This window comes from Myotis daubentonii, chromosome 12 (genome assembly GCF_963259705.1).
Source record: "Myotis daubentonii chromosome 12, mMyoDau2.1, whole genome shotgun sequence".
Classification (NCBI taxonomy): Eukaryota; Metazoa; Chordata; class Mammalia; order Chiroptera; family Vespertilionidae; genus Myotis; species Myotis daubentonii.
The window spans coordinates 65,765,085-65,780,276 of NC_081851.1; the positions used below are offsets into that span (position 1 = coordinate 65,765,085).

Consider the following 15,192-nt stretch of genomic DNA (forward strand, 5'->3'; position numbering starts at 1 on the left):
ATTCTCTTGAAGTTCTGGGACCTGAGGTCCAAGGTCAATGTGCTGACAGTGTTGGTTTCTCAGGAGGCCTCTCTCTGTGGCTTGCAGAGGGCCACCTTCTCACTCTGTCCTCACACGGCCTTTTCTCTGTGAAGGGCAGCCTTGGTGTCTTCACTTCATTTTTTAGAAGGACACCAGTCCTATGGGATTAGGGCTTTACCCTGGTGGTGGTGTTTTAACAGTCACCTTTTGGAAGGTCCCATCTCCAAATACAGTCGCATGGATTAGGGCTCACCCATATGACCTCATTTAGACTTAGGTACTTCAGAGGCCCTCCCTGTCTTTAAATACAGTTCATTCTGAGGTACTGGAGACTTCAACAGAGGAGTCTTGGGGGGACACGATTCATCCCCTAACAGATGGAAAAGAGCCTGTTTTGTTTTAGAAGCTGACGAGAGGCTGGTGTGGCTGGAGCATAATGAACAGAGGAGAAGGGAGGATGGGATGAGGCTGGAGAGTGTGCAGGGCCCGGAGGGCCAATGTGGAGTTTGGACAGTGTTCTGAGTGCAGTGTGGAGCCACTGGAGGGTTTTTGATCCAGAAAAGGAGACAGAGGATTGGGTGCCATTTTAAAAAGGTGATTCTGGAAAATGAATATTTTGGGCCAAGAGTAGAAGTGTTGAAGTTTGTGCTCCAGAAAAGAGCCCGTGGTGGCCGGGCATGGTGGTAGAGATAGGGGCGGGTGGGTGGATGGGTGGAGACATGTTTTGGCGGTAGAATCGACAGGACATAGTGATGGGTTGGTATGAGTTTGTGGGTTCAAGTGATCAGGGCAAAGATGTGGGTGAGAGAGAAGGGAGTGACAGGGATGATTGTCAGCTCCCTGGTTGAGCCACTGCATGGGTGGTGGTGCTGTTCCTCACGTGGGAAAGACTGGAGGAGGCACTGTTGTGACGGACAGATCCAGGGTTCCATCTGGAACCGACTTGGGGTGAGAGGCTGGTGAGACACCCAGGTGGGCGTGTCCAAAAGGCATATGTTTAAGAAAGATGTGGAGTGAAGGAAAGAGGCCTGGGCTGGAAAGATATGTTGGGAATTACCCACCTGTAGAAGGTTCTCAAGACACAGAGATGGGGGAAGTCACCTGTGGTGAGCATGTCTGAGAAGAGAGGTGGGACCAGGGTTAAATCCAGGAGCAATTCTGACCTTGAGAAGCCAGAAGGAGAGGGTAGCAAAGAGAGCGAAAGCCCAAGGGAGAGGGCTGGGGGAAGCCAAGGCACAGGAGCCCTTGAAGGGGCTTCCCCAGGGAGGTGGAATGTCACTCAGAGGTCAAGGTAGATGAATGTGCCAAATCGTAGCTCAGTGCTGGGCAGCCAGTAGGTAGCCCTCAGTGTCGGACCCTTTTCCTTGTCACTCTCTCCCTCTGAATTTGTTCTCTTCTTCCTGAGGATGGCCTTTCCCTCAGATCACAGTGAGAACTCAGGAATAATGAGTGAATGAATGAAATAATGCAGGCATCAGTGGGTGAAGCAGTGTATGATCTATGTAGCTGTTAGTGGAGGCTCTGAGATGGGCTGTCACTTCCTCATCTCCCCACCTGCAGCCAGGCATTGATTTTGTACAAGAGCTAGACTGGGTGCAACTTTCCTGGATACCAACGGCTCCAGTCTGGCAGAGGGGCCCCTTAGGGAGCCACTTCTCATTCTTGTCAGGCATCCCAGCCTGAGCAGGACTGAGACAGTCCCCTGGCTGCCCCGTGCAGGGAGCCGCCTTGCCCAGCAGGTGGCCGGAGTCCCTGTCGCCTTTCCTCCCTGAGCAGTGTTGCCTGCACTGTAATCACACAATTATGATGCCATTAAAATGTCACATTTGGAGAAATCCATATAAACAAAGCATTAACAACCGCTTGGAAATTGTAGTCTTTACCACTAATGACCTACTTTCTCTACACGTCGCACCCTCCCGCCACTTGCACTCGGCTGCCTCTTTCCCCAGTCTCGCTTCAGAGACAGACCAAAGGTGCAGTTGTCTCTGCTGCCTGGAAAGCCTTACTGTTGAATGTACTGGGAGAGCTTCCTTGATGGGGCCAAAGACGCCCAGGCCAGGGGAGCCCAGCACTGAGCACTTAGGGAATGAAGCCAGAGGATGCCACGCCCAGGCAGATCTAAGATCTGGAGGATGGAAGGACTGTCAGAGAGAATCTAGTCCTTGGGGAATTGAAGGAGGAGGATGGTGTTGAAAAATCTGAGGGGTAGATTCAGGCCATTGGCTCTGACTCCCTCCTTTTGGGAAGAGGCAGAACCTGAGACATGGTGGTCATTGTCAGGGCATAGCACATTGCGGGAGGAGTGGCCTGCCCTGGGGCTGTGGGTCAGAGAGCCTGGGAGCCCCACTGCTGTGAGTGGAGGTGAGAATGCAAGTGAACAATAATTTTCACCCCATTTTCCAGCATAGTGCTCTGGAAAAGTTCAGGTACTGGATTTTCTTTGTCATCAGAATCTAATCTTCATGCACTAAGGAAGTGGAGTATTTAGAGGAATCTTGTAGTGAGTGATCCTATGAAATAAAATGCAAACCAAAACAGCTCTGGCGAAGTGATAATCTCTTTCCAATGTATCTGAAATGCACATCCAGCTCCCATACAGTCTTGGCTGTGTTGAAAATGAGAGTACGTCTTATTCTGTGGCAGCTAAGAGAAGGCCGCTGTGGATGAAAAGAAGTTGACTTAGAGTGCAGGAGACATGGAAAGATCACTTTGGCTCCCTACATGCCTATGGCAACTCAGGATTAACCTATAGAAGAGTTAATGTCACAGTTGCCTAGTGATTAGACAGGAATGATCAGTGACAAGCATGTCATGTGGGGAGCAATTATGGGTGGTTCCTAAGGTGGGGGAAACTCCCCCATGGGTCTTAATTACATAGCAAATACATTATAAACCCCTTTTGGGGGGGGGACTTTTATTTTTCAAGTTTATTTTCATTGCTGAGACTATTACAGATGTCCCCATTTCCCGCCCCCTTTGCCTACTTCCACCCAGCCCTCCCCCCCCCCCCCCGAGCCCTCTGACCATCACCTCACTGTTGTCTGTGTCTGTGGGTTATGCACATATGTTCTCTGGCTAATGACCTTCTTTCATCCAGTTCCCTCTCCCCTCTCCCCTCTGAGAGCCATCAGTCTGCTCCATGTATCCATGCCTCTGATTCCATTCTGTTTGTCAGTTTACCTTGCTCATCATTAGATTCCACATATAAGTGAGATCATATGGTACCCGTCTTTCTCTGACTGACTTAGTTCGCTTAACATGATAATCTCCAGTTCCATCCATGCTGTCACAAAGGGAAGGAGTTCCTCCTTTTTTACTGCTGCATAGTATTCCATGGTGTAAATGTACCTAAGTTTTTTTATCTGTTCATCTACTGATGGGCACTTGCGCCATTTCCAGATCTTAACTATTGTAAATAACACTGCTATGCACATAGGGGTGCATATATCCTTTCTAATTGGTGTTTCGGGGAAACTTAGGATATAGTCCCAGAAGTGAGATGGCTGGGTCAAAAGGCAGTTCCATTTTTAATTTCTTGAGGAAACACCATACTGTTTCCCACAGTGGCTGCACCAGTCTGCATGCCCACCAGCAGTGCATGAGGGTTCCCTTTTCTCCACATGCTCACCAGCACTTGTTGTTTGTTGATTTGTTGATGATGATGATAAATCCCCTTTTTTATATCATGCAAGATGTCCTGGAATGGTTTCATGCTGTGCTATAAAGATGGTCACTATTAGGACAGGCTCATAGGATTTCTCCCAGTTTTTCAGCCCATTGTCTTTATCACTTGCTGTATCCCCTGCAGCACTTAATTTGACCTTGGCTGAGGCCGGCATCCCACCCCCACCCGATCAGCAGGCATGGCATCCTGGTGCTGTGGGTCCCCTTTTGACACAGAAAGAGCCCCTCTCATTAAAGAGCCAGCCAGCAGCCCCCATGCAGTCCTGAGAGATAAAGTCATTTCAAAGTCACTCGCTCCCACCCCACACCTACACATTCAGCAGCTGACCTAGTTTTGAGGGAACCAGAGGGTGTCTGGATGTCACCGTATTTATAGAGTGGATGGAAAATGCGCTAAGCTCTGGGCCCTGACTGCACACAGCGTCTGAGAGATCTTGCCGGCAACTCAAGAGCTCGAGGCTTCTTACTAATGTGACCTCAGGGGAATGAACGACAGGGCTCAGGGGATACTGGAATCTGAAACTCTCTTTCTAACCAGATCCCAGGTGAGCACCTCCCGGTGGGGGGTGGGAGGGGGGGATCAGGGAAGGCGCTTGCAGGCTAACCTCAGCAGAAAGTGTAAGACCGAGCTTCTGTCGGGCCTCCTCCCTCCTCCCTCCTCCCTCCTCCCCTGGGCAGTGCCAGGTCTGGAAGTCTCATTCCACCAATGACCCTTTGCCATGTGGGTTCCGGTTCAGGATGTGACAGAGTCCACCTGCCTGGGTTTAATCCCAGCACCTCCACTCACTAGTTGTGTGAACTTGGCCGAGTCCCTTTAGTTCCTCAAACCTCAGTCTCCCCTTCCGTAAAATAGGGCTCATGGTAGCACCCGCTTCAGGTTTGTTCTCCATAGTCAATGAGTGACCTGTTTAGGACAGAGCCTGGACAGAGTAAACTCTGCAGAACTGTTGGTTGTGCTTGGTGTTCTGAGTCGTGTCCGGTGTGAGAACTGATCACCCGTCCTTCCCGTGGCTTTCCACAGCTCCCTCCACCTTGATTCCTCCACTGTCATCTTTGCCTGAGTAGCACCCAAGGGAGAGGTGAACACGCTGCCCTCCTTGTGAGCGTAGCTGCAGGCAGGACTGGCCACGCTAGCCCTCAGAAGCCAAGCCCCAGGAGGCCTGGAGAGGACCCTCCGGGCGGATGTCAGTGGAGGAGAAGGGGCCAGTAGCTGAGCAGGGAGACCTGACAGACGTCCAGGCTCCTTGGCCAGGTGGGAGACTTGGGGTCTCAAGCAGGTTCAGGCTTCTGACCCCACTTCTAAGATCCCCAGGTCTCTCCCCTTGATTGCCCAACCCAGCTTCTGCCCCCACCTCCACATGCATAGAAAGGGGTTAACACAGAGACGACGCGAAGCTCAATTTCCAGCCTTCTAAGCTGGTGATAATCTTATGCATTATGCTTGGTAAAGCAGTTTTCTTGTCCTATCATTTGCATGTCACTGTGCTCAGACTGAGATGGATCGAAAAGACCTGCTGAGTCCCAGGAAACATCGGTGTTAATAATGACCGTTGCTTTCATCACAGCCGGACAGTAGATGATGGATCCAGTCCCCTGTGGATGCTGTCAGAGACCCCATGGCTGCCCCCGGCAAGGAAGAAGGGAAACATAAATTGCCTGACTGTAGATGGCATTTTCTCTCCATTAGCATTCAGTCCCCAGAAGAAATAATGGTAACCGCAGCAATGTTGACGATAATAATATGGTACACACGCATTCTGTTGTGCCAAGCAATTTTTCATGTCTTATCTCATTTCTGAGATCTCGTTCTGCAAAATTGCGTGGGGTGAAGATTAGTATTGTTCTCGGGACGGAGGGAGGAAGGAAGCGACCACAAGAGGTTGAAAGAACGTGGGGAGCAGAGCCAGGCTCGGGACTGGCTTTCCAGTCTCCAGTTCTCTCACGGCCTCCATGAGACTGCGGAGAAGAATCAGAGGGCCATCCTAGTGTTGTACTTCCCCTTCCCTGCCCAGATCCGCCCCCTGCTGCCCTGCATTTATTTCTTCCCGGTGAAATTGGCTTGAAATGTATAAGGGGCCCCTTTGAAGTAGAAAAGAAGTCACATAGGATGAGCATTTTCCCTTTGGTTTTATTGTCCCCTCTTTTGTCTCCCACCCTTCTCTTTGTAATCCATACTGTCCCTGGGGTACAGAGCGGATGGAAAATGCAATTTGGTGGCCTACAGGCCAAATTAGGCCCACGGGCATATTTTATTTCACCCAGAGGGAGGTTTCAAGCAGTGCAACTGGCAGTTATTGGGCAGTAGTGGTACTCGCTTACATTTTGCTTCTCAGTGACCCTGAAGGCAGGTTCATTTGTGACCCCTGCTAGATATCTTGGTTCGGTAGGGCCCCTTGAAAATTGCTTGCCTCCGTTGCTCTTCCTGAGGCTAAAGAGCTTTCTGATGATGCTTGAAGGTATTTCCTTGCCCGATGCAGGCGAAGGTGGAGAGAGGAGACTGACTTAGAGTGAGCCCTCTTCTGTCGCTGAGAAATCAAAATCCTCTTTCTAGTGTTATTTTTTTTTTCACTTCTCTTTCTAGAAGTGGCTTCCATTGGGGTGAGCCTCTGACTACCAGGTCCCATCTCTGTCCTGCTGGAGGCCACTCTGGCCATGTTGTTGGGCCACCCCAGGAGGAGTTGGCCTCCCTTTCTCTTGCGCCCCGGCCCTGGGAGGTGCCACACCATCAGCCTTACAGACCTGCCCTCCGTCTGATGAGGTGGCCCTGCACCCCCGCCAGCTCCGCTGTCCACACCAGACACAGTGTTTCAGCCTTCAGCTCTGTCCAGCGGGAGCCTCCCTTCCTGAGCCCACTTCTCTGCTTCTGGTTCTTCTTTCCCGAAGTCCAAGCCCTCTCTTTGGTCCGATCTCTCAGCGCATGCTGTCCTCCAGGGTAGGCAACCCACCCTCCTGTGCCACCGTGCAGACCACCAAACCCTCCTTCTCCTGGGCCCCATGTGCGTTCCTGGCTCCCCCCCTCCTTGATCTCCTGTTCTCTGGGTTCCAGAGCTGGAGGGACAGAGGCTTCTCGGGAGCCAATGACCAGCTCCAGTCTTTGAACACAGAGAAGTGGGTGCGGAAGAGGATGGTGTGGGTGGGGCCGGCTCTCTCAGTCCTCATGCTCACCGGCACTGGGAGCGACAGGAGGCTTGGGATGCCTGTCCCCAGGAAGGAGCTCTGGGCTTCGCCTGTGGTGGTGGGATTTATAGGGCGTCGGGTCGGCAGGAAGCAGACACATCAGCATGTGGGCTCACACACCTGGCACGTGCAGGGGAGCCAGCTGTCTTCCCAGGCACCTCCCCCCATGCTAATTAGTAAGCAAATTAATCTGCATATAGGGTCCAAGTGGTGTGAGTTTCTTTATTTCTATCCCAGAAACAAAAACCGGGCTTCTGTCCATTCGGTTAATCACATTATATTTTGCAGTTGGAGTTTTCGGGCAATTATAATTATCAGAACTTTTCTTCTTCCAGAAAGCGTGAGGCATCCCCCAAAGCTGTGTTTGCATGTAGCGTGCAGTTAGGATATAGGTGGTGAGCGAGTATATCAGGGCAGTGGCGGGGAGGAGAGAGCCAGGCGGTGGTGGCTCCTGTTGTCAGAGACTAAATGAGACTGAAGCCAGATGGAGAAGAAGCCAGCATTCTAGAAGGCTCTAGCCTCGGCGTCCAGGCCATCAGACCCTCCAGGGGCTCAGAGAGGCCACAGCGCTCAGCTCCCAGCAATATCTAGGCACCTGGCTTTCGAGGGAGGGCGGGCAGGGTGAGAATCAAAGTGGGGAAAAGAGACAGAAGGAGGTAGAATAGAAGAGTAAACTCAGCCCTGCTGATCACATGCTACCTCATTTGGTCTAAGAAATAGCCCTTTCCCCTCTATTATATGTCCATTTCATCTATCAAACTCTTTAAGGAGTGACTTTCATATAATTAATACCAACCGTTAAACTACAGCATTGAAGAAGCAATTGCCTAATTCTGAGGAAAATTTAAATGTATTAGCAGCACCGAGATAAAATGGATGCTAAAGAGGAGAGAAAACCCTGCAGAAGATAAATAGAAAGCCAAGTGGGATATTGACTTGATCCTTCTCCAGTGCAGGGTAATTTGGCTTCTAAAGTGAGTTAGATCATAATAAATTAAATTTAGATTTCTGCACATCATTTAAATAACTCCCCAGACAGAATTGCAGTGAGAGGAAGAGGTGATAATACATGGTGGAAATATTACAATGAAGATCTTATCTAATAATCTGTAATTGATGTGCTGTCCCCAGATGAAGGAAAAAGGATTTTCCAGCTCTTTCCTTTGTCATGAGCTCAGGTGGGGATGGGCTGGCTTGCCCCTCCTTCTGTGTTTGCGTTTGTCTTGCACTCTGGGGGGGTGTCTGTTAGCAGTAGCCATGCTTTTCCCAGACCATGCACTGTAGGGAGGACTTATAGAGCAGCCGATAGGCTGTCCTCTTCCCTTTAACTGGCCTTCGGAAAAATGAGGTCCGTGCCCAGCTAGGGGGACAATAGAACAGTATAGGAGTGAGCAGATACTTTGACATTCCCCTGACTGCCCAGTGGGAAAACACTGACCCTGTGGATGAGTGAACCATCTGAGGATGTGGAAGGAACATCAGCTTTGAAGGCAAAACACCTGGGTTAGAGTGTCAGTAGTTATTTATCTATGTGGTTTTGTGCAAGCTCCTTGAGCCTCAGTTTTCACATCTGTGAAATGGGAACAATATAACAGGCCCGCCTCCTTCATAGGGGTAATACAAATGAGATATTTCAGTAAAATCCTTTGCAGATTATACACATTTCCCTTGGGCTGGTTTGGTATTTAACTTTAGTCATTATTAGACTTTTAGTTTCTAAAACTTACACTGGTTCTTTTTCAAAGAACTTTGTTCTTTGCTAATTTCCTATTCCATATTTTAACCATTTTATCTATAGTTATGCTTTATTTTGTATCTGTATTTCCTGTATTTGAAGTCCTTAGAATGTCAAAATATATTGTTTCTAGTTTCCGCTGACTCCCCCTTACAGTGACTGGTTTCCTCGTGTGTCTGATCAATACTGTCTATTGGGTTTCATCACTTGGTGAGCTTTGTAGGAATCCTGGGAGCCTGAGCTGGAGATGCTTTTCTCCAGATAGGATTTACATTCGCTTCTGCTGGGAGCCCTGGAATCAGTTGACCTGGGATCATTCCCACCCGCTTCTTGGCCTCAATTATGGAAAACTCAGGTTCAGATTTCCCACCCTCTGGGCCATTTACTTTCCAGGGGCCTTTCCCTCCGGGCAGCCTCACCTTTCTTTACTTAGCATTCAACTATCATAGCCCTGCATTTTCCACACCCTGTATTTCCACACCCTGTATTTTCCCCAGCTTCATCCCTCCTCTCACCATGAAGACTTCCCTTCTAGAAAACCCAGCAATGTATTTATCATTAATGCAGGATCTAGTTGTAGTTTAGCATGAGTTCCCTGGGGTATCTGGTCTGCATGGTGCAGGAAGCAGAAGCCCCAGTGGGTGAGGAGCAGGGACACTGGAGAGGTTAGGGGGAGCCAGAGGCTGTGGGCACACGTGGGTGAGAACTGCAGTGCCACAGGGCTGCCTGAGAAACGGGCTCTGTGGGCTTTGAGACAGACGCTTCTCAGTGGGACGAACTTCGGCAAATCATTTGTCCTCCTGTGCCTCAGTTTCCTCACTTGGACGTTGGGGATACAATTTTCTATTGCATGTTAGGCTTATGAGAATGAGAGATAATTGAGGCCCCCTCTCTCATGGCTTCCCTGACAAGGGCAGGTGTGATGGTGAATTTTGTGTGCCCAATCAATGGCGGTGGGGGGAGAGGGAGATGGAGGAGAGCATAGAGGGGATAAATGGTGATGGGAAATAAATAAAATGGCAGGCTTCATCACAGGCCCAGCATTTCCACACAACAGCTTCTGTCTAGGAACCTGGATATCCAAGTTAGATTCCATCGTGATCAGACCACTTGAATGGAAGGCTTTGCGGGGCGTCTGAGTTCCTTGATGAACCCCATCTGACATCAGTTGGTCTAGTTCTCCTTGACCATTTGGTGTACTTTTGCATCTTTCTGTGTCATTGTTCCCGAATTGTAAGTATCAGCTGGTGGAACCAGAGAGTGGAAGGCCCGGGAGACACAATAGTTGCCACTAAATGCTTGAAAAGTATGAGAAAGATTAGACTTGTATCAAATAGCATTGCAGATTAAACCAGGCCCCAAAGGGAGAGATTACCAGGAGGCAGATTCTGGTTCAGTAGTAGAAGGAAACTTCTAGAAGCTGCAGTCCTTTGAAGCTTGGAGGGGGTTACGTGGGACCTCTGTGTCCCTAGCGGACCCAGGAGGGATGTCCACTGGACATTGGAATGGTACACTGGGGTTTCAAACCCTGAGGGGATGGTTTAATTATATCATCTTTAAATAATATTTATTTCTTCTTTTTAAAAAACATTTTTTAATTGATTTCAGAGAGGAAAGGAGAGGGAGAGAGAGATAGAAACATCAGTGATGAGAGAGAATCATTGATTGGCTGCCTCCTGCACACCTCCCACTGGGGATCAGCCCCCAACCTGGACATGTGCCTTGACCAAGAATGGAACCGTGACCTCCTGGTTCATAGGATGACGCTCAACCACTGAGTCATGCCGGTTGGGCACATCATATTTTTTCAGTGGTGACCTCCTCCCTGTGTTAGCCTAGCACAGTGATGGTGAACCTATGAACTTATTTTTTTGGTTAATTTTTCTTTGTTAAATGGCATTTAAATATATAAAATAAATATCAAAAATATAAGTCTTTGCTTTACTATGGTTGCAAATATCAAAAAATTTCTATATGTGACACGGCACCAGAGTTAAGTTAGGGTTTTTCAAAGTGCTGACACGCCGAGCTCAAAAGGTTCGCCATCACTGGCCTAGCACATTCCCACCTTCTTGCAAGACCGTGACTACAGACTTTTCTTTCCTTGGATGCCAGGAGGAAGCCTGCTGCTGGGAGGGGAAAAACTGCCCAGAAAGGAGAGTGAGGAGCAGGTGGGGTGATGGTGAAAGGGGTACAGACATCCTCTGAGGGAGGAGGGTCCCTGAGCAAAGAGAGAACTTGACTGAGAAAAATGATGGGAAACACATAGATCATCTTCGAAGATGACCCAAGACAGTGGTAGTGAGGCCGTGACAGGCAGTGCCACCTCGAGATTGAGAGCACGGGAGCTGGAGCCGGGCTGCCCGAGTTCAAATCCCAGCTCCAGCACGCACTTCCTCGGTGACACTGGGCAAGTTACTCAGTCTCTCTGTGCCTCAGTTCTCCCCATTTATAAAATGGGGACGGTGCTATTGACATCTGTGATGGTGGGGATTAAATGTAAATATTTGTGACACGTGATAGGAACCCCTAGGTGTGAGCTGTTTTATTATTGGGCAAGTTTGAGAAGTTTTATTCAGGATCCCCACAGGTCAGTATAGGACCGAAGCCTTAGGAATAGATAAAGATGTTCTTGTTTTAAAGATGCAAAGGGAGAGAATTGGGACAATACGGGAGAACTGGTAGTACCCAGCTGGGGAAAGGGGGGAGGGGGGAGAATGGAAGTAGTGGGAAATGGAGGCACTTCAAAACCGAACAGAAGGGCAGCCTTACACCCATGTGTCCTGAGCCAAATATCAGCTTGAAACCAGAGTGAGAGAAAACAGGCCAGGAAAGGGGGGAGGAAAGGGGAGTCGAGATTTCTCTTGGAAGCATGGTGGGAGCAAAGAAATGAAGCAACTTAACAACAGATGTGCTTCTGAGCTTTTGTTTTGGGTGCCAAGTTGTTTAAGCTGTGATCTTGGCCAGGGGTTTGGCTGACTTCATCAGATATTTTCTATTTAAAGGGTTGTTTTCCATTTGTGGCACCTACTTATCTTCTGGCGTGCCCCTCCCCCCACTCTAGAATGAATAAATTATGGTTAGAAAGCTAAGTGGGGGCTTGCTCCGGGGCATGGCTGGTGGTGAGGGCCACCCGGGAGCAGGCACAGTGCTGGGGCGGGAGTGTGTGCTCATTCCCAGAGGAGGATCCCTTCTCGCGCTGGGAAGGTTTGTGAAGGGGTAAGTGCCCTTCGGGTGCTTTCCTGGATGGTCCCGTGAGACAAGAAGCAAGTGGCTACAATGTACTGCACTCTCTCTGCACCCTCAGATGCTGGTCATGGGGCCTTGACCTGTGGAGCTTGGAAGCCAACCCCACACTGTCCTGGAAGTCCCTGGGGAGTCAGTGCCCCTTCAGAAGTCCCAGGAGGCCCACAGCAAGTCTATTTGGGGGGCAAGCAAGAAGAGAGTGGCTGGCCTTTTCTGTGGGCATGACCCCAACTGACCCTCGGGGGGTGGGGCGTTCTCTGCCCACTCACCCTCAGCAGAGAAGATGCCCCTCGTTTCTGTCCATGAGAAGACAGAGCAGACCGTGGCCCTGGGATGCTCTGGGGAGGATTCCATCAGCTGTCCCTTCACTCACTAGCTATCAAGCTTGGGCAAGCCACCGAACTTCTAAAGCCGATCCCTCCCTGCACAAATGGGCTTGTGTGCGGATTCTGTGACAGTTGTGCAAGCTGCTTGTAAAACAGAAATTGCTGCCTGGCCGGCGTGGCTCAGTGGTTGAGCATCGACCTATGAACCAGAAGGTCACGGTTCGATTCCCAGTGAGGGCATATGCCTGGGTTGTGGGCTCAGTCCCCAGTGTGAGACATGCAGGAGGCAGCTGATCAGTGATTCTCTCTCATCATTGATGTTTCTCTCTCCCTCTCCCTCTCCCTTTTCTATGAAATCAATAAAAATATATTAAAAAACAAAAACAGAAATTGCCATTCAAGTGGTAGTGGTTTAATTTTAAACACAGGTTCACCATTATTTACTATGTCCAGATATCATGATAGGAAGCTCTCCCTGCAGCGCGTCCCCCCCCCCCCCCGCCCCCTCCCACCAGTCAGTGGATCTCAGAGCAGAAGAGTGTGGCCCAGCTCTGTACATGTGACTGTTTGAGGGAGCAGTCCCGCCCTCCCCCCCGGTCCCCAGGATAGCTTAGTCCTGACTGCTCAGGTCATCTCTCTTGCCAGCTTGGCTGCGGCTCTGGCTCTAGGCTCTCTAGGGGCCAGAACCCCACTGAGTTCTCATGGCAGCATCTCCAAGGAGGCAGATCCTGCCAAGGAGGCTTAACAGCCCGAGGGTGGCGATTGCCAGGCTGAGCAGATCACCCAGCCTCATGCCCTCTTGGCCCTGGGCCTGGTCTAGTGGGAACAGAGAGCAGGGGATGAGGCCAAGAGGTTGGCTGCCTGCCCTCTCCACCTGCTACTCTCACTGGACTATCCATCTGGGCCCCAGCAGGGCCCCCCTTCAGGCTGCCCTTCCCACCAGGTGAGTTAACTGAGGTCAGCTCCCAGTTGGCCTCCTGCGGTAGCTCCCTTCCCCCCACCTCCATCCCACATGTGGCCGGAGACATTTTCCCCTGACCTGCTTCAGACAGGCTGAGTTCTGGAGTTTTCTTTCACTCCTGCTCTTTGCCGTCCCGCTCTGGCCTCCCCATTCCTGAGCTGCCATTCCCTGAGCAGATTTTCCTCCTCCAGGCCTCCCTGCCTTGTATCTGGATTTTTACTGCACACATATTTCCCTCCCTGTCTCCCCTTACATAGAGTAAAATTCCTGCCCAGCCTTCCAGCTCTAACTCACTTGATACTTCTTCCAGAAAGCCCTTCCCATTTGCTCATGCCTGGTAGAGGTGTTAGGGGTGTCCTCATGCATGTCTGCAACCCAGCAACCCCTTCGAGGGCCGGGGCCTCCCATCTCTCATCGCCCCTCGGAGCACAGAGCACGGTGGGACCTTGCAGCATATTAGAGAATGGCAGTGAATTTCATCCGAGATGAGCCAGCAGGAGGCGGTTCAGGGCCCCGTGGTCCATGACTGGAAACTGGGAGGTTGGGACGCCCTGCGGTGAAGTTCCAAGCACAGGTGACAGCTGTCAGGCTGTGACATTGCACAGCACAGGCTCGGGAGTTTCACACACACGCCCCAGTTCCTCCTCTGTAGCAACAGTATCACAAGACGTTAATAAATTCAATTATTGGATAAAAATCACTGATTTCTAAAGCTTCATTTTGTGCTATTAGCAGGAGAATGCTGTTTGAAAAGGAGATAACGAGAGAAAGAGAGATCAATTACCAGATAAGATCGAGTGGCGCCCGAGGTACATGTGCACACTGGCAAGCGGCCCCTCACCTGCCACGTGTGGGCCAGGTGCCTGCACTGCGGCCTGTGCACCTGCTCTGGGCCTCCTGTCAGGTTCCCCCAGTGAAGAAGGGCATCCTGGTTGGTGTGGGATGGGCGCTACCTGGGCAGCTTTGGTTACTGGCACAGCAGCTAGGCTCTGTAGCACCTAAATGAGCATCTCATCCTAGGTACGATGCCAGACCCAGGGCCCCAGCGCTCCTCCCGCCCCCCTAGATTCCAGTTCAGACCCGGGTCAATGGGTTCTCCCCAGAGACTCAGCGTTCTTTTGACTTTGATGCGCCTGAAAGATCTGAGCTTGGTTGGATACCGATGGGCTGTCACCTCGGGGTGACAGAGCTCGTGGTTGACATGCAGCTTCCGAGGCCCTGAAGCCCACACCTCCTGCTGGCTTTGCAGAAAGGCTCTGTTGGCTGCGGAGCTGGTGTGGGTGGGGCAGATGAGGCAGCCCGGGCTCTGGCGGGAGGCCTCCCTCCTGGTGAAAATCGTCTCTCCTCCTCCGCTATGCAAATGCACTGGAGGGCACGGGAGAATGAGCTCGCTGTGGGCTCTGCCAGTCTCCATCTGGGCGACCTCAGACAAGCCAGTCACCTTTGCGGAAACCTTGGTTCCCGACTCAGTGCAGAGGTTTGGGGGAGGATGAAATGAGATCATGACTAAGGGAACCCCCTTCTGCCGTCTAAAGTGCTGTCTCCCCCTATGGTGAGGGTTATGACTTGCTCCCCCATTGATGCTTCTTAAAAATAATCACAGCCCTGGCCAGTGTTTCTCAGTGGTTAGAACATCGGCCCGTGCACTGAAGGGTCATGGGTTTAATTCCTAGTCAAGGGCACATACCTGGTTTGCAGGTTCGATCCCCGGCCCCAGTCAGAGTGCACATGGGAGGCAATTAATTGATGTGTCTCTCTCCTTTTAAAATCCTCTTGTGCTGATGTTTCTCTCTTTCTTCCTCCTCCTCCTCCTTCTCCACCTTCTGCTTCTCCTCCTCTATCCCTCACTCCCTTCCACTCTCTCTAAAAATCAATAGAAAAAATATCTTCCAGGAGGATTAACCAAAAAAATAAATAATCACAGATTCCTGGGTTGGGGGAAGAAAGGGACACATAGGGTGTCTGTCCAGTGGGTAGCACACTATTCTATTATTTAATTAATTAATTAATTAATTAATTAGTTATTATTTTTAATCCTC

General features: G+C 50.4%; 1 protein-coding gene across 1 annotated transcript in view; it reads left to right on the top strand.

Annotated features, from left to right (window-relative positions):
- The window catches only part of GALNT14 (polypeptide N-acetylgalactosaminyltransferase 14), a 186,202-nt gene that overhangs the window by 103,666 nt on the left and 67,344 nt on the right, over nucleotides 1-15,192 (top strand). The window lies entirely within an intron of this gene.